Raw genomic sequence first — 12,390 nt, forward strand, 5'->3', positions numbered from 1 at the left:
ACGAATCGATCCACTCATTCTCTCAGCTCAGCAGCACACATAGAAATAATGCTGGAAACTGCAGCTACTATTTACTGAGTGCTTACTGCACACGAGGCGTGCGGTTGTATTTTATACACATTATCTCATTTAATGGAAGGAACACAGCATTTGAAGCCCATTGACCTGGATTAGAAATCTAGCTCTACTTAGAAAAAACAAGACCTGAGAGAGTTTCACCAAAATGCATGCTGGTCATGCGTGGGGAGTAAGCCTGGGGGCAGAGTGAGGAAACTCCACTTTGGTTTATATAGTTATAGAAGTTGTTACCATAGATTTGTATATGTCACACACCATGTGTGGGCCTCGTGTGTTATTTATCTGCTATGAATTATGCAAAGTGTTCAAAAAGTATTTGCTCTTTTGATTTTTTAAGAAATCTACTTTGTGAGGGGGGCCTGGGTAGCTCAGTCGGTTAAGCGTCTGACCTCGGCTCAGGTCATGATCTCACAGTTCGTTAGTTCAAGCCCCACATCAGGCTCTGTGCTGACAGCTCAGAGCCTGGAGCCCTTCGGATTCTGTGTCTCCCCTCTCTCTGCCCCTCCTCTGCTTGTGCTCTCTCTCTCTCTCAAATATAAATAAGCATTTAAAAAATTTAAAAAATGGGGTGCCTGGGTGGCTCAGTCGGTTGGGCGTCCGACTTCGGCTCAGGTCACGATCTCGCGGTCCGTGAGTTCGAGCCCCGCGTCGGGCTCTGGGCTGATGGCTCGGAGCCTGGAGCCTGCTTCCGATTCTGTGTCTCCCTCTCTCTCTGCCCCTCCCCCGTTCATGCTCTTTCTCTCTCTGTCTCAAAAATAAATAAAACATTAAAAAAAATTTTTTTTTAATTTAAAAAATAAAAAAAGAAATCTACTTTGTGAACTATAAACAGTTCACACATTGCAACAGACAGGGAATTTACAACAAACTCAAATAATTGATTTGTTCTAATTTATTTCCTATTTTTCACATAAAAAAACCCTACAATAACCTCAGCGACTGCATCCAAACACATACATAATGATACATAAAGACTCACATTCCTGCAATTAAACCGAATGTATACCATATATATTATGAATAGTCATGTACATATTCATGTGAAATGTGTTTTCTGTTCTGGTACTGTTCTGTTTTTCAGATTAAAAAATCCCTTGGCAAATTTTGCCATTTCATCCTTTGCACTACAACTCGCTGTGGGGTAGGAATGGGAACGCCTCACAGGAAAGAAACCGAGGAGGAAAGAGGAATCTGGAAGGCTTGCTGACGCATCGAGATGCGACGTGCATTTGCTGTGAGGCTTTGGGAGAGTTACTTACCCTCTCTGAGCCTTGGATTTCCATCTGTAGCCTGAGCATGATTCCTCTACCTCCCACTCGCTTGTAAAGCCCCCAGGAACACAGTTTCTGGGTCTCAGGTGCGGGCTCTGGGTCAACACAAATGGCAAAACACCTGCTTCTGTGACCTGAGTCAGAACTCGGTCACTTAACAAGCCCTGTGTGAGGCGACAGAAATGCTACCCTTGACCAAACTCCAGGGAGGCTCGCCCTGACCCTCACTGTCCGACCACAGTGCCGGCCCTGTGGGGCCTGTGTCGCCCAGTCTCAGGGAGCCCCCAGCTCTGTGTCTGACTCGGCTCCTCACCGCCCCCCAGGTGAGTCCGATCGCCTGGCCCGCCTTCAGCATGAAACCCGTCTGGAAGAACCCCCAGCCCCTGATGCTTCCGCGTAGTGGTGTCCCTCCACGCCCCACCTGCTCTGGGGTGCACACCCCACCCACTGGGCCCCACCCACTGGTCGCCAGATGGAGCCCCTTTCCGCCGTTAGCCCTCATGTCAGAATAACCTTTCTTAAACAGAGGTGCCAAGGGTGGGGACACAGCCTTTATTAGAACAGCATTCACCCCTCACACCCTGAAACTAAGTGTGAAGGCACAGAAACAGTGAGCCCCACCCTGCCTCCGAGCCCCTCCCTGCAGGCTGGTCCCTGACTGAGGGCCACCTTGGAGGGTCAGCCAACCACCCAGTGCCCCTCCGCCGTCACCAGACCCAAGGCCAGCACCTTTTAGTCCCCGCTTCTCCCGAGGGGGTGGTAAGAGTGCAATCATCCAAGACAGTGGCAAGAAGGCCACGAAGCACCCTCACCCTCCACCCATCCTTCATTTTTAAAGCAGTTTGTATCTGATGTCTCGTCTGAGTCACTCCTGTGTCTTAGTTAACAAGGGCGGTATTTATTCCTTTTTAAATTACAGTCATTTTAAAAGGCTTTCTATATTTAAATAGTTATATCTCTACGTTTTTGAAATATGGAAACAGAAACTCATAAATATGCATTTTTCAATGTTTATTTGTTTTGAGGAGGGGTGTGGAGAAAGGAGAGAGACTGAGAGAGAAACCCAGGCAGGCTCTAAGCAGTCAGCACAGACCCTAGCAGGGCTTGAGCTCATGAACTGTGAGATCGTGACCTGAGCTGAAACCAAGAGTCGGATGTTTAACTGACAGAGCCCCCACAGGGCTCCCTAAACATGCATTTTTAAAGAACCTGTTATCAGGGACAGGAGAGCAGAGGCCAGCCCAAGCGGCCGACCCAGGGACGGCTTCCCCAGCTGCTCCTCTGTGACGTTGAGTCACGTCACCTCTCTGTGCCTGGCCCGCCCTCACAGGTAAGTAAGGCCTGAGCAGTGACAGGTGTGATATCATGTGGCACCTCGGGGACCTTCAAGTCATGCCTGGGGCGCAGTTAGTGCAGAGAACCTGCAGACAGTCTCCCTGAAGGCCCGCAGCCAAGCCCAGAGGAGGATGACCCAGAGATGGAGCTGGGACGGCCTCGGCCAAGGGCCGTCCCCCGTGGACCCCCGACCCCCGTCCCCGCGGACTCCCGTCCCTACGGACCCCTGTCCCCACAGACCTGTCCCCGTGGACCCCGCGCCCTGGACCCCATGCATGCCCCCTGTCCCCGCGGACCCCCCTCCCCACAGACCCCTGTCCCCACGGACCCCTGTCCCCGCGGATCCCTGTCCCCATGGACCCCCGTCCCCTGACCCCGTCTCCACGGATCCCCGTCCCCACGGACCCCTGTCCCCACGGACCCCGTCCCCCGACCCCTGTCCCCACGGATCTCCGTCCCCGCGGACCCCGTCCCCCGACCCCTGTCCCCACGGATCTCCGTCCCCGCGGACCCCTGCCACTGGGCCACTGGAACCCCGGGAAGGCTGCTTCTGCATCAGGGGCCCTGGGGTTGCTCCAGCAGGAAGGCTGCAGGGGGTGGGAGGGCTGGGGGGATGACACTTGGAGGACAGAAAGCGGCCACTGTCGCTACCAGGGCAGTAACGCCTGCTCCTGAGCCAGTACACAGATGCTGGCCAGGCTGCCTAGGGGGAAGGGGTTAGAGTTGCGGCTGGCCAGTTCCCTGGGGGTCTCAGGGTCTCGGGGGGTTGTAGAGGAGGAAGCCCCCCCCACCCGTGCCCTCCTGGGTTCCAGGGTCCCCCCCTCTGCCCTCCTGGGTTCCAGAGCTGGACCCAAGAAACAAACACAACAGGAGATCATGTGTGTGAGTTCCTGAACGGGGAACACTGCTGTTCTGAGGCCCCTGCCCCTTCTCCCGGGCAGAGTAATGACTGCAGGGGATGTGGGCCGTGGGAGGGGCATTTGGGAGGTGTGGCCATGTGTAACAGTGTGGGGTGGGGCCTGTGACAAGCATCCATCCTCCCAGTGGGCAGACTCCAGGGATTGGTACCAAGAGCTTCCTTGGGGGTGGGGGGGGGGGCAGAGGGGGGCCGGGGGGGGTCTGTGTGCAGGCAGATGGGGAGCATTCACAGAAAGCCCCTCCAGGCACCTGCTGGTTCTCCATCGTCCTCTGCTCAAAGTAATCAATAGACTCAAGCGTCAACTTTGGGGTGCTGTGTCCTGAACTCCTTCAGTTAACTTTCCGTAAGGACTCCCCTGGGGGCAGGGCTGGGGGAGTGTCCGGTCTTGGGGCAACTGGGTGCCCGGCTCACTGGCAGGGTGTCAGCACACAGGGCCGGCTGCCCATTTCGACTCACACACGCACACACATCACATACATGCACGGGTGCATGTGCGCGCGCACACACACACACACACACACACACACACTGGAAGTGCAGGAAACCCGCCCGTCTACACTGTGCTCACAAGGCCCTATGCAGGAGAACCAGGTAGGCCCGATGGTCTCCAGCAAAGAACTTGAGGGAATAATTAGCTTTCGTTGACCCTTGAGTAAATCCCAACTCACCATCGGATCTGTCACTTTTTAAAGATGTTAAATGTAAAAAAAAATTTTTTTAAAGAAGAAAAACACCAGGACAGTAATTACAGCCTTCGACAGAGGACTGCTGACTCCCCCCCTCCCCCCTGTGCAAACTCCAAACCCAGAGGAGTGAAGCACTGACCGGGTGGCGGGGGGAGGTCAGCTCAGAAAGCCCTGGGCCCACAGTCCCAGGAAGGGAGGTGTTCGCGGTGGGGGACACTCACGGCCCACACCCCCCCCCACCCCGAGCCTGGACCATGTCATGATGCCACACTCTCCTTTTCCTTCCCCTCTTTGCCTTCTCTTCTTTGGTTTGTTCTTCTTTTTATAACTGTACTATTTGTTCATTTATTTATGGGGGGAGGGGCAGAGAGAGAGAGAGAGAGAGAGAGAGAGAGACTCTCAAGCAGGCTCTGCCTGTCAGCACAGAGCCCGACGTGGGGCTCGATCCAACAAACCATGAGATCCTGACCTGAACGGAAACCAGGAGTCAGTCGCTAAATGGACTGAGCCACCAGGTGCCCCTAAACTGTATTTTTAAAAGTCTTCTTACACAATTTGCCTGTTCCTTCTCATTCAATTTAACAGCAATATATTTGCTATACTCATGTGCAAATATTCAATACTTTTAAAAAAATATGTATCTTTTCTGCTTACAAGAATAACACACGTTCACAATTGGTAAATAGTGAAAAGCACAGAGTAACGAGACTTTTGCAATTATCCAATCTGCAATAGCTCAGCAATCATGCCCAGCGACTCAGCACTTGAAATGCACGACCAACAGGGCGCTGCGGTTTTAAACCATAATGCCACCCCCCCCCAGGCCCTACCTGCTCCGATCCCTCCCCCATGGCCCCTGTACCTGCACAGACCCCCACCTCAGGGCCCCCTGGGTCCAGGGGTTTCCAGCCCCCTTCCCACCCCCAACAGGCGGACTTGAGCCGGGCCCTTGTGTGTCCTTCCTTCTTCCAGAGCCAGGAGCTCCTGTCGATTACCTTCTGCCCACATCGGGCGGCACGTGGGCCCCTTGGCCAAGGCCATGCAGACCCCTTCCAGGAGGGGGCTCCTTACTCAGGAGCATCTTACTAGTGGGTGACTGACCCTACCTCAGCAGCCCTCCCTCCCTGCCTCCCCTCTCCGTCTCTCCCTGTCTCTCCCTCCTTGTCTCTCCCTCTATCTCTTCCTCCCTGTCTCTCTCCCTGTCTCTCCTTCCCTGTCTCTCCCTCTTTCTCCCTGTGTCTCTCCCTCCCTGTCTCTTCCTCTGTTTCTCTCTCCCTGTCTCTCCCTGTCTCTTCCTCTGTCTCTCCCTCCCTGTCACTCCCTATGTCTTTCCCTCCCTGTCTCTCCCTCCCTGTCTGTCTCCCTGTCTCTTGGTTCTGCATGTATTTGCCCGGTGGATTTTGTAGTTAATTCAGTCCTGAGGTTAAACCACATCAAGGTCCACCTGAAGGGAAGGCAGGCCAGTTATAGGGGCATCTTCAGAGCAGACACGTCCCTAGCGCTGACCCCGCTAGATAGATGAGCCCGTAATTCCACATGATGAGTGCAGCGAAAACCACGATTTCAAATGGGTGCCCGCTGGGTGCCCACAGATTTTAAAATAGGCAGGAATTACGGTGAAAGTTGGTTAAGTGTCCAACTCTCCATTTCCGCGCAGGTCATGATCTCACGGTTTATGGGTTTGAGCCCTACATCGGGCTCTGTGCTGTGTCAGCTTGGAGTTCGCTTGGGATTCTCCCTCCCGATGTCTCTCTCTCAGCCCCTCCCCCCTCTCTGCCCTCCCCCACTCTCTCTCTCTCTCTCAAAATAAATAAATTTAAAAAAATAAAAATAAAAAAAACTAATGCGGCACCTGGGTGGCTCAGATGGTTAAGTGTCCAACTTCAGCTCAGGTCATGATCTCACGGCTCGTGGGTTCAAGCCCTGTGTTGGGCTCTGTGCTGACAGCTCGGAGCCTGAAGCCTGCTTTGGATTCTGGGTCTCCCTCTCTTTCTGCCCCTCCCCTATTCATGTGCTCTCTCTCTCTCTCTCTCTCTCTCTCTCTCTCAAAAATCGACATTAAAAAAAATTAGAAAAAAGTAAATAAAAAACATAATTTATTATTATTCTTCTTCTGTGACAGGAGCCATGGCCCAAGAAGGAGGAAAACCAGAAGGCATTTTTGTCACGACCGTTTACTGACCGCGGTTGGCAGAAGATCCGTGTCTCAAAGTACAACCAGGGCTTTACAACATAGACATGTTAGCAAGAGTTCTTGATTTTCACATGAGGAAAGGAAGTGAAAAACAATATTTGACCTCTCAGAGGCCCAGTTTACCTACCTATTGCGGTAAAAGAGAAACATCTGGGTGTGGCACGGAAGTCCCCATTTGAAAATAAACACAGCTTTCGCCGGGGCACCAGACAGCGGTGGACTGTTAGCCCTTAATACATTCATCTTTGCTGTGTTCTTGTTCTAGAAAGACTACTGGGCCTGATTGCCTTCCCTAAATCTCTGTTCTTGTCTCTAAACGAGCTATTTCTCAGAGCTTGGAAACAGGCTTCGCGTCTGAGAGGCTTGTGTCCCGGAGGGTCTAGGACAAGGACTCTGTCCAGCCAGAGGGGACCCCGGCCCTGGATCTTGTTCCCAGGCAGGATTTCCATCTGAACACAAAATGACTTCCTCTCTCTAACCTCCCCCCCCCCCCCCCCCGCATCCCCCCTACGGTTATTTGTCTGGGGAATCCAGGCATCAAAGACTTTGGTAATAATTACATTTCCTTCAATGGAGACAGGATCTCACCCTTCCGGACTGAAACCCTCTGATGGGCGAGCTGGTCTGAGGTCCCTGATGGCCCTGCCCTCCCCTCCTCACTCCTGCCAGCTGCCACCCACCTCCTTGGGGGCACCTGCCCGCCTGTGTGTCTCCCTCGTTATCTGTCACATTGAGTCGAGTGACCCCATCACACAGCGAGTTCTGAGCCTTCAGAAAACACACTTGTAGCCTCAGAGTGAGTAAAAAAAAATCCATGGTCAAATTTTGGGGAGGTTTTCAAATTACCATTTGAATGGCTAATTTGGTGTGAAAACATTACTATTTTTCATTCAGAAATGCTTTGGCTTACCCATAAACAAGACACCTCTCTAGAAGGACACAGAATGTGGACCCTCAGACAGCACTGAAGTGCAAAGCTCTGGAGATTAAGGTTTGCTTGGACCCCCCCCCCCCCACCTCCACCACCGCTCAGCAAAAACTCCTGGAATGCCCTCCCTGCAGAGCACAGGAAAGAGGGCTGTTTGGTCTGTAAGGCGATTGGGGTTACTTTATAAACCTGTGGGTGAATTTCTCATTCATAAAGGCAGTGTTTGGGATGCGGCGAACTCCAAACAGGCCTGATTTTCATTTTCCCTCCAGCACCGTCATGGTCACATGCACGTCCTTTTGCAGATTCGAGGCCCCCTGGCCACAAAGTTTACCTCATGGGGCTGGCGGGGAACCATGGAAGAGAACAGGATGTAGAACTGCGCAGCCCTTGGGGGCTGGGGAGAATCCCCCCCGCCCCAGTTAGCCCTGGGGGGCCAGTCCATCCCCCACCGTCACCGTAGGCAGAAAGAGTTGGGGGGATCCCCGGAAAAAGATAGACACAGCTTTCCTAACACAACAAAAGTCATTTCAGGCCCCTGGACATCTTGTGAAAGTCTAAGAACAAACAGCCACCATGAGGCCAGGAGACACCTAACCGTATTCAGAAGGGCCAACTGGCCTCTCACATAGCTTGCTGATCTCTGCAGGATCTAGATCTAACCCCCTCTGAGTAGTCAGATCCCCCACCAGCAGCGGCTCTTGACTTTGACCTGGACGCAGTCACCTTAGAATGACTTCTGCCCCAGTTCGGCGCTGAACTCCCCATTGAGCAAGCCTCTCTGTGGGTATGTGTGCCCCTTGGCTTATAGCTTCCCCAGGTCTGTTGTTGGGGGGATGCTGCTTCTGGAAAGATCCCCGGGTTCCCCTTTACTGGTTGCAAGTAAAACCCTCCTTTTCCTATTCTCTTTGGCTGGATATCCACCAAGAGGAGAACCCAGTTTTGGATGACATCATCAGCTGGGGGCCAAGCCCATCCTCTGAGGTCATGAGCCCTGAGGGCCCAGACCATTCTTAGAGGTCACCCAGCCCTGTCCTCAGAGGTCACCAGCCCTGGGGGTCCAGCCCATCCTCCAAGGTGACCAGCTCAGGGGACCCAGCCCATCCTCAGAGGTCACCAGCCCTGAGGGCCCAGCCTGTCCTCAGAGGTCACCAGCCCTGGGGGCCCAGCCTGTCCTCTGAGGTCACCAGCCCTGGGGGCCCAGCCTGTCCTCAGAGGTCACTAGCCTTGGGGGCCCAGCCCATCCTCAGAGGTCACCAGCCCTGGGGGACCAGCCCTATCCTCTGAGGTCACCAGCCCTGGGGGCCCAGCCTGTCCTCAGAGGTCACCAGCCCTGGGGGCCCAGTCCTGTCTTCAGAGGTCACAGCCCAGAGGCCTAGCCCATCTTTCAAGGTCATCAGCCCTGGGGGCCCAGCCCTGTCCTCAGAGGTCACCAGCCCTGGGGGCCCAGCCCTGTCTTCAGAGGTCACAGCCCAGAGGCCTAGCCCATCTTTCAAGGTCATCAGCCCTGGGGGCCCAGCCCTGTCCTCGGAGGTCACCAGCCCTGGGGGCCCAGCCTGTCCTCAGAGGTCACCAGCCCTGCGGACCCAGCCTGTCCTCAGAGGTCACCAGCCCTGGGGGCCCAGCCTGTCCTCAGAGGTCACTAGCCTTGGGGGCCCAGCCCATCCTCAGAGGTCACCAGCCCTGGGGGACCAGCCCTATCCTCTGAGGTCACCAGCCCTGGGGGCCCAGCCTGTCCTCAGAGGTCACCAGCCCTGGGGGCCCAGCTCTGTCCTCAGAGGACACCAGCCCTGGGGGCCCAGCCCTGTCCTCTGAGGTCACCAGCCCTGGGGGCCCAGCCCGTCCTCAGAGGTCACCAGCCCTGGGGACCCAGCCTGTCCTCAGAGGTCACCAGCCCTGGGGGCCCAGCTTGTCCTCAGAGGTCACCAGCCCTGGGTGCCCAGTCCTGTCCTCAGAGGTCACAGCCCAGAGGCCTACCCCATCTTTCAAGGTCACCAGCCCTGGGGGTCCAGCCCTGTCCTCGGAGGTCACCAGCCCTGGGGGCCCAGCTCTGTCCTCAGAGGACACCAGCCCTGGGGGCCCAGCCCTGTCCTCTGAGGTCACCAGCCCTGGGGGCCCAGCCCGTCCTCAGAGGTCACCAGCCCTGGGGACCCAGCCTGTCCTCAGAGGTCACCAGCCCTGGGGGCCCAGCTTGTCCTCAGAGGTCACCAGCCCTGGGCGCCCAGTCCTGTCCTCAGAGGTCACAGCCCAGAGGCCTACCCCATCTTTCAAGGTCACCAGCCCTGGGGGCCCAGCCCTATCCTCAGAGGTCACCAGCCCTGGGGGCCCAGCCTGTCCTCAGAGGTCACCAGCCCTGGGGGCCCAGCTCTGTCCTCAGAGGTCACCAGCCCTGGGGGCCCAGCCTGTCCTCAGAGGTCACCAGCCCTGGGGGCCCAGCCTGTCCTCAGAGGTCACCAGCCCTGGGGGCCCAGCCTGTCCTCAGAGGTCACTAGCCCTGGGGGCCCAGCCCTATCCTCAGAGGTCACCAGCCCTGGGGTCCCAGCCCGTCCTCAGAGGTCACCAGCCCTGGGGACCCAGCCTGTCCTCCGAGGTCACCAGCCCTGGGGGCCCAGCTTGTCCTCAGAGATCACCAGCCCTGGGCGCCCAGCCCTGTCCTCAGAGGTCACCAGCCCTGCGGGCCCAGCCTGCTGAAGCCAGACGTGTCTCTAGGAAGTCAGACCTCTGTCTCTAGCAACCCATCCAGGAAGCCCAACAATCATGCTGGGACAGCTGTCCCCACAGCCAGAACTTGATCAGTAACTGACAGCTTCCCCGATTTTGTCCCCGCTTCCCTCTTAGGACCAACCACAGAAAGCCAAACACGTTCCCCAAACCAGTTCTGAGGACGACGCTCCAGGCCTGCCCAGGCCCGACTTCACGGCGCCCACAGCCTCCGTCAGGACACGGACCTTCCTCCCCCTCCCCCCGGCGGAGGCCCCGCTCCTGTGCCTGCCCGTGACCTTCTTCCAGAGGCAGGTGAGCCGGCTGACGGCCCTGGGACAGCAGGCTCTGAGTCAGCAGCCCCTGCCGGTCCTCCCGCGGTGCGTCCCGGCTGTTTCCACACCAGTTAGTGGACCTTCTGCACTCAGAGGGAGGGGTCACACATGAGGCCATCCCAGGACATGGAGGCAGGTGTCTGTCACCTTGCTGGTGGCAGGTGCGTCCCGCTGCCTCACTGGTACCACAGGCTGCCCGGGGCAGCAAGAGCGGTCCTGCTCAGTGCCACGGCTGGCTGTAAGCTGGAGTGTCCCCAGAAAGCCACTGTGGGGAACTGCTGGCAGCTTAGATGGCTCTGGTGGTGGCTGGGAGGGGACAGGAAGCCTCAAGGATGAGAGAAAAAAACCGTTGTCTGGAAACTCCCCACCAAAACCTAACGACACATTTTTTTTCAACTTTACAACTTTATTAAAAATAAATTTATCACTAGGTCGCAACTACACAAATTAAAGTTGATGAGGATTAAGGGGAACAGAATTTGGGTTTAAGGCCTGGTCCAGTGAGGTCTCAGGATCTTTTCCTGAGAGGAAGCACATCTGAGGTCGGGAAAACACGGAACAGAGCCCCAGCTGCTCCTCCCGACCTCAGTCTTCCGCTCTCCCACAGGACGTGTGGACGGCCAGGCGCTGTGAGTGTGCAAGCCGTCCCTATGCCATGTTTGGATGCCCTGGGTGCTGTGAGTGTGTGAGCGCTGTGAGTGTGCAAGCCGTCCCCAGTGGAGTCACATCCTGGGCTCCCACCTCCACGAGTGAGGTGCCACGTACAAGGTCCCGTGTCAGGTTTTCCTTCAAAGTCCGTGCCCCACTGATTGCCCGTGGGCTCCTGCACCCCCACACTCCTGTGACCCCTCTCTTTCTGCCAGGCCCCGGCCCGCCGGCATCTTCCAGTGCCGCGGCCACCATTGCGTGGGAGGACCGTACCCAGCGGTGGTTCTCTCTGTTGCTAACTCACGCTGCCCACTGCAGACGATTCTTCCATTCTACCATTTCTTCCACCCGCCTCCCCCACACCCGACACACTCCACGAATGCCCCCCTCTCTCCTTGAGCCCCGCCCCTGACGAATGACCTTGCCATCTCCTCTGGGAAGGCCACACACACCTATTTTCAATCCTATCTTCTACCCGGTTCTCCTTTTCTCTAATTTCACTGGACTGTGACTTGTTCTGTAGGCGATTTGGGGCACAGAGGACCTTCTGAGAAGATCCCTTCCTCACTCAGGAAGGGAGGGAGGTTGACGGGAGCACTGCACACTTCCTCTTGAACACAGGGTTTTCTCCCTCCTCTCCCGCAATCTGCTTCTTCTCACAGCACACGGGCATCACAATGTCCGACGCCCCGTGGATCTCACTCATCTCAAAAATCTGTCCCTTTGGTCCCTATCATTTTACCCTACCTGGACTGGCAGACTGTTCAGCTGGTATTAAGTGCCCGTCTTATATTACATGCTATGCTAAAGGCCTGGAATAAGTCCGTGAACAGGGACAGAAAAACATCTAAGATTTCCTACGGCAACTCCAGAGTCTCTAGGTGATAGCTGTGCACGTGCGCTCAAGTCTGGGACCCTGAGAAGTGCAGATACTCTCCTTAGTCTCGATACTTTGGGACTCAATTTTTATCTTATTTCATTTTTTAAATGTTTATTTATTTTTGAGAGAGAGAGAGAGAAAGAGAGAGACAGAGGGAGCAGGGGAGGGGCAGAGAGAGAGGGAGACACAGACTCTGAAGCAGGCTCCAGGCTCCGAGCTGTCAGCACAGAGCCCGACGTGGAGCTCGAACCCACCAACTGTGAGATCATGACCTGAGCTGAAGTTGGCCGCTTAACTGACGGAGCCACCCAGGTGCCCAGGGATTTCATTTTTAAAGCTACTTTCCTTCACATAAGATATAGTACTTTGCAAATAAGACAGATTTGTTTCACTAGGGTTTTCAAAGACCAACCCCC

General features: G+C 55.5%; 1 long non-coding RNA gene across 1 annotated transcript; it reads left to right on the forward strand.

The window, feature by feature from the left end:
• The first annotated feature begins 3,788 nt into the window (after nucleotides 1–3,788).
• On the forward strand, nucleotides 3,789–10,819 carry LOC122216822. The gene is made up of 5 exons (XR_006201136.1): nucleotides 3,789–3,946; nucleotides 6,412–7,279; nucleotides 7,378–7,474; nucleotides 7,946–8,198; nucleotides 10,250–10,819. It is a non-coding gene; the product is annotated as an uncharacterized LOC122216822 (long non-coding RNA).
• Nucleotides 10,820–12,390: the final 1,571 nt, after the last annotated feature.

Source organism: Panthera leo, chromosome B1 (genome assembly GCF_018350215.1).
Source record: "Panthera leo isolate Ple1 chromosome B1, P.leo_Ple1_pat1.1, whole genome shotgun sequence".
In the NCBI taxonomy this organism is placed as follows: domain Eukaryota; kingdom Metazoa; phylum Chordata; class Mammalia; order Carnivora; family Felidae; genus Panthera; species Panthera leo.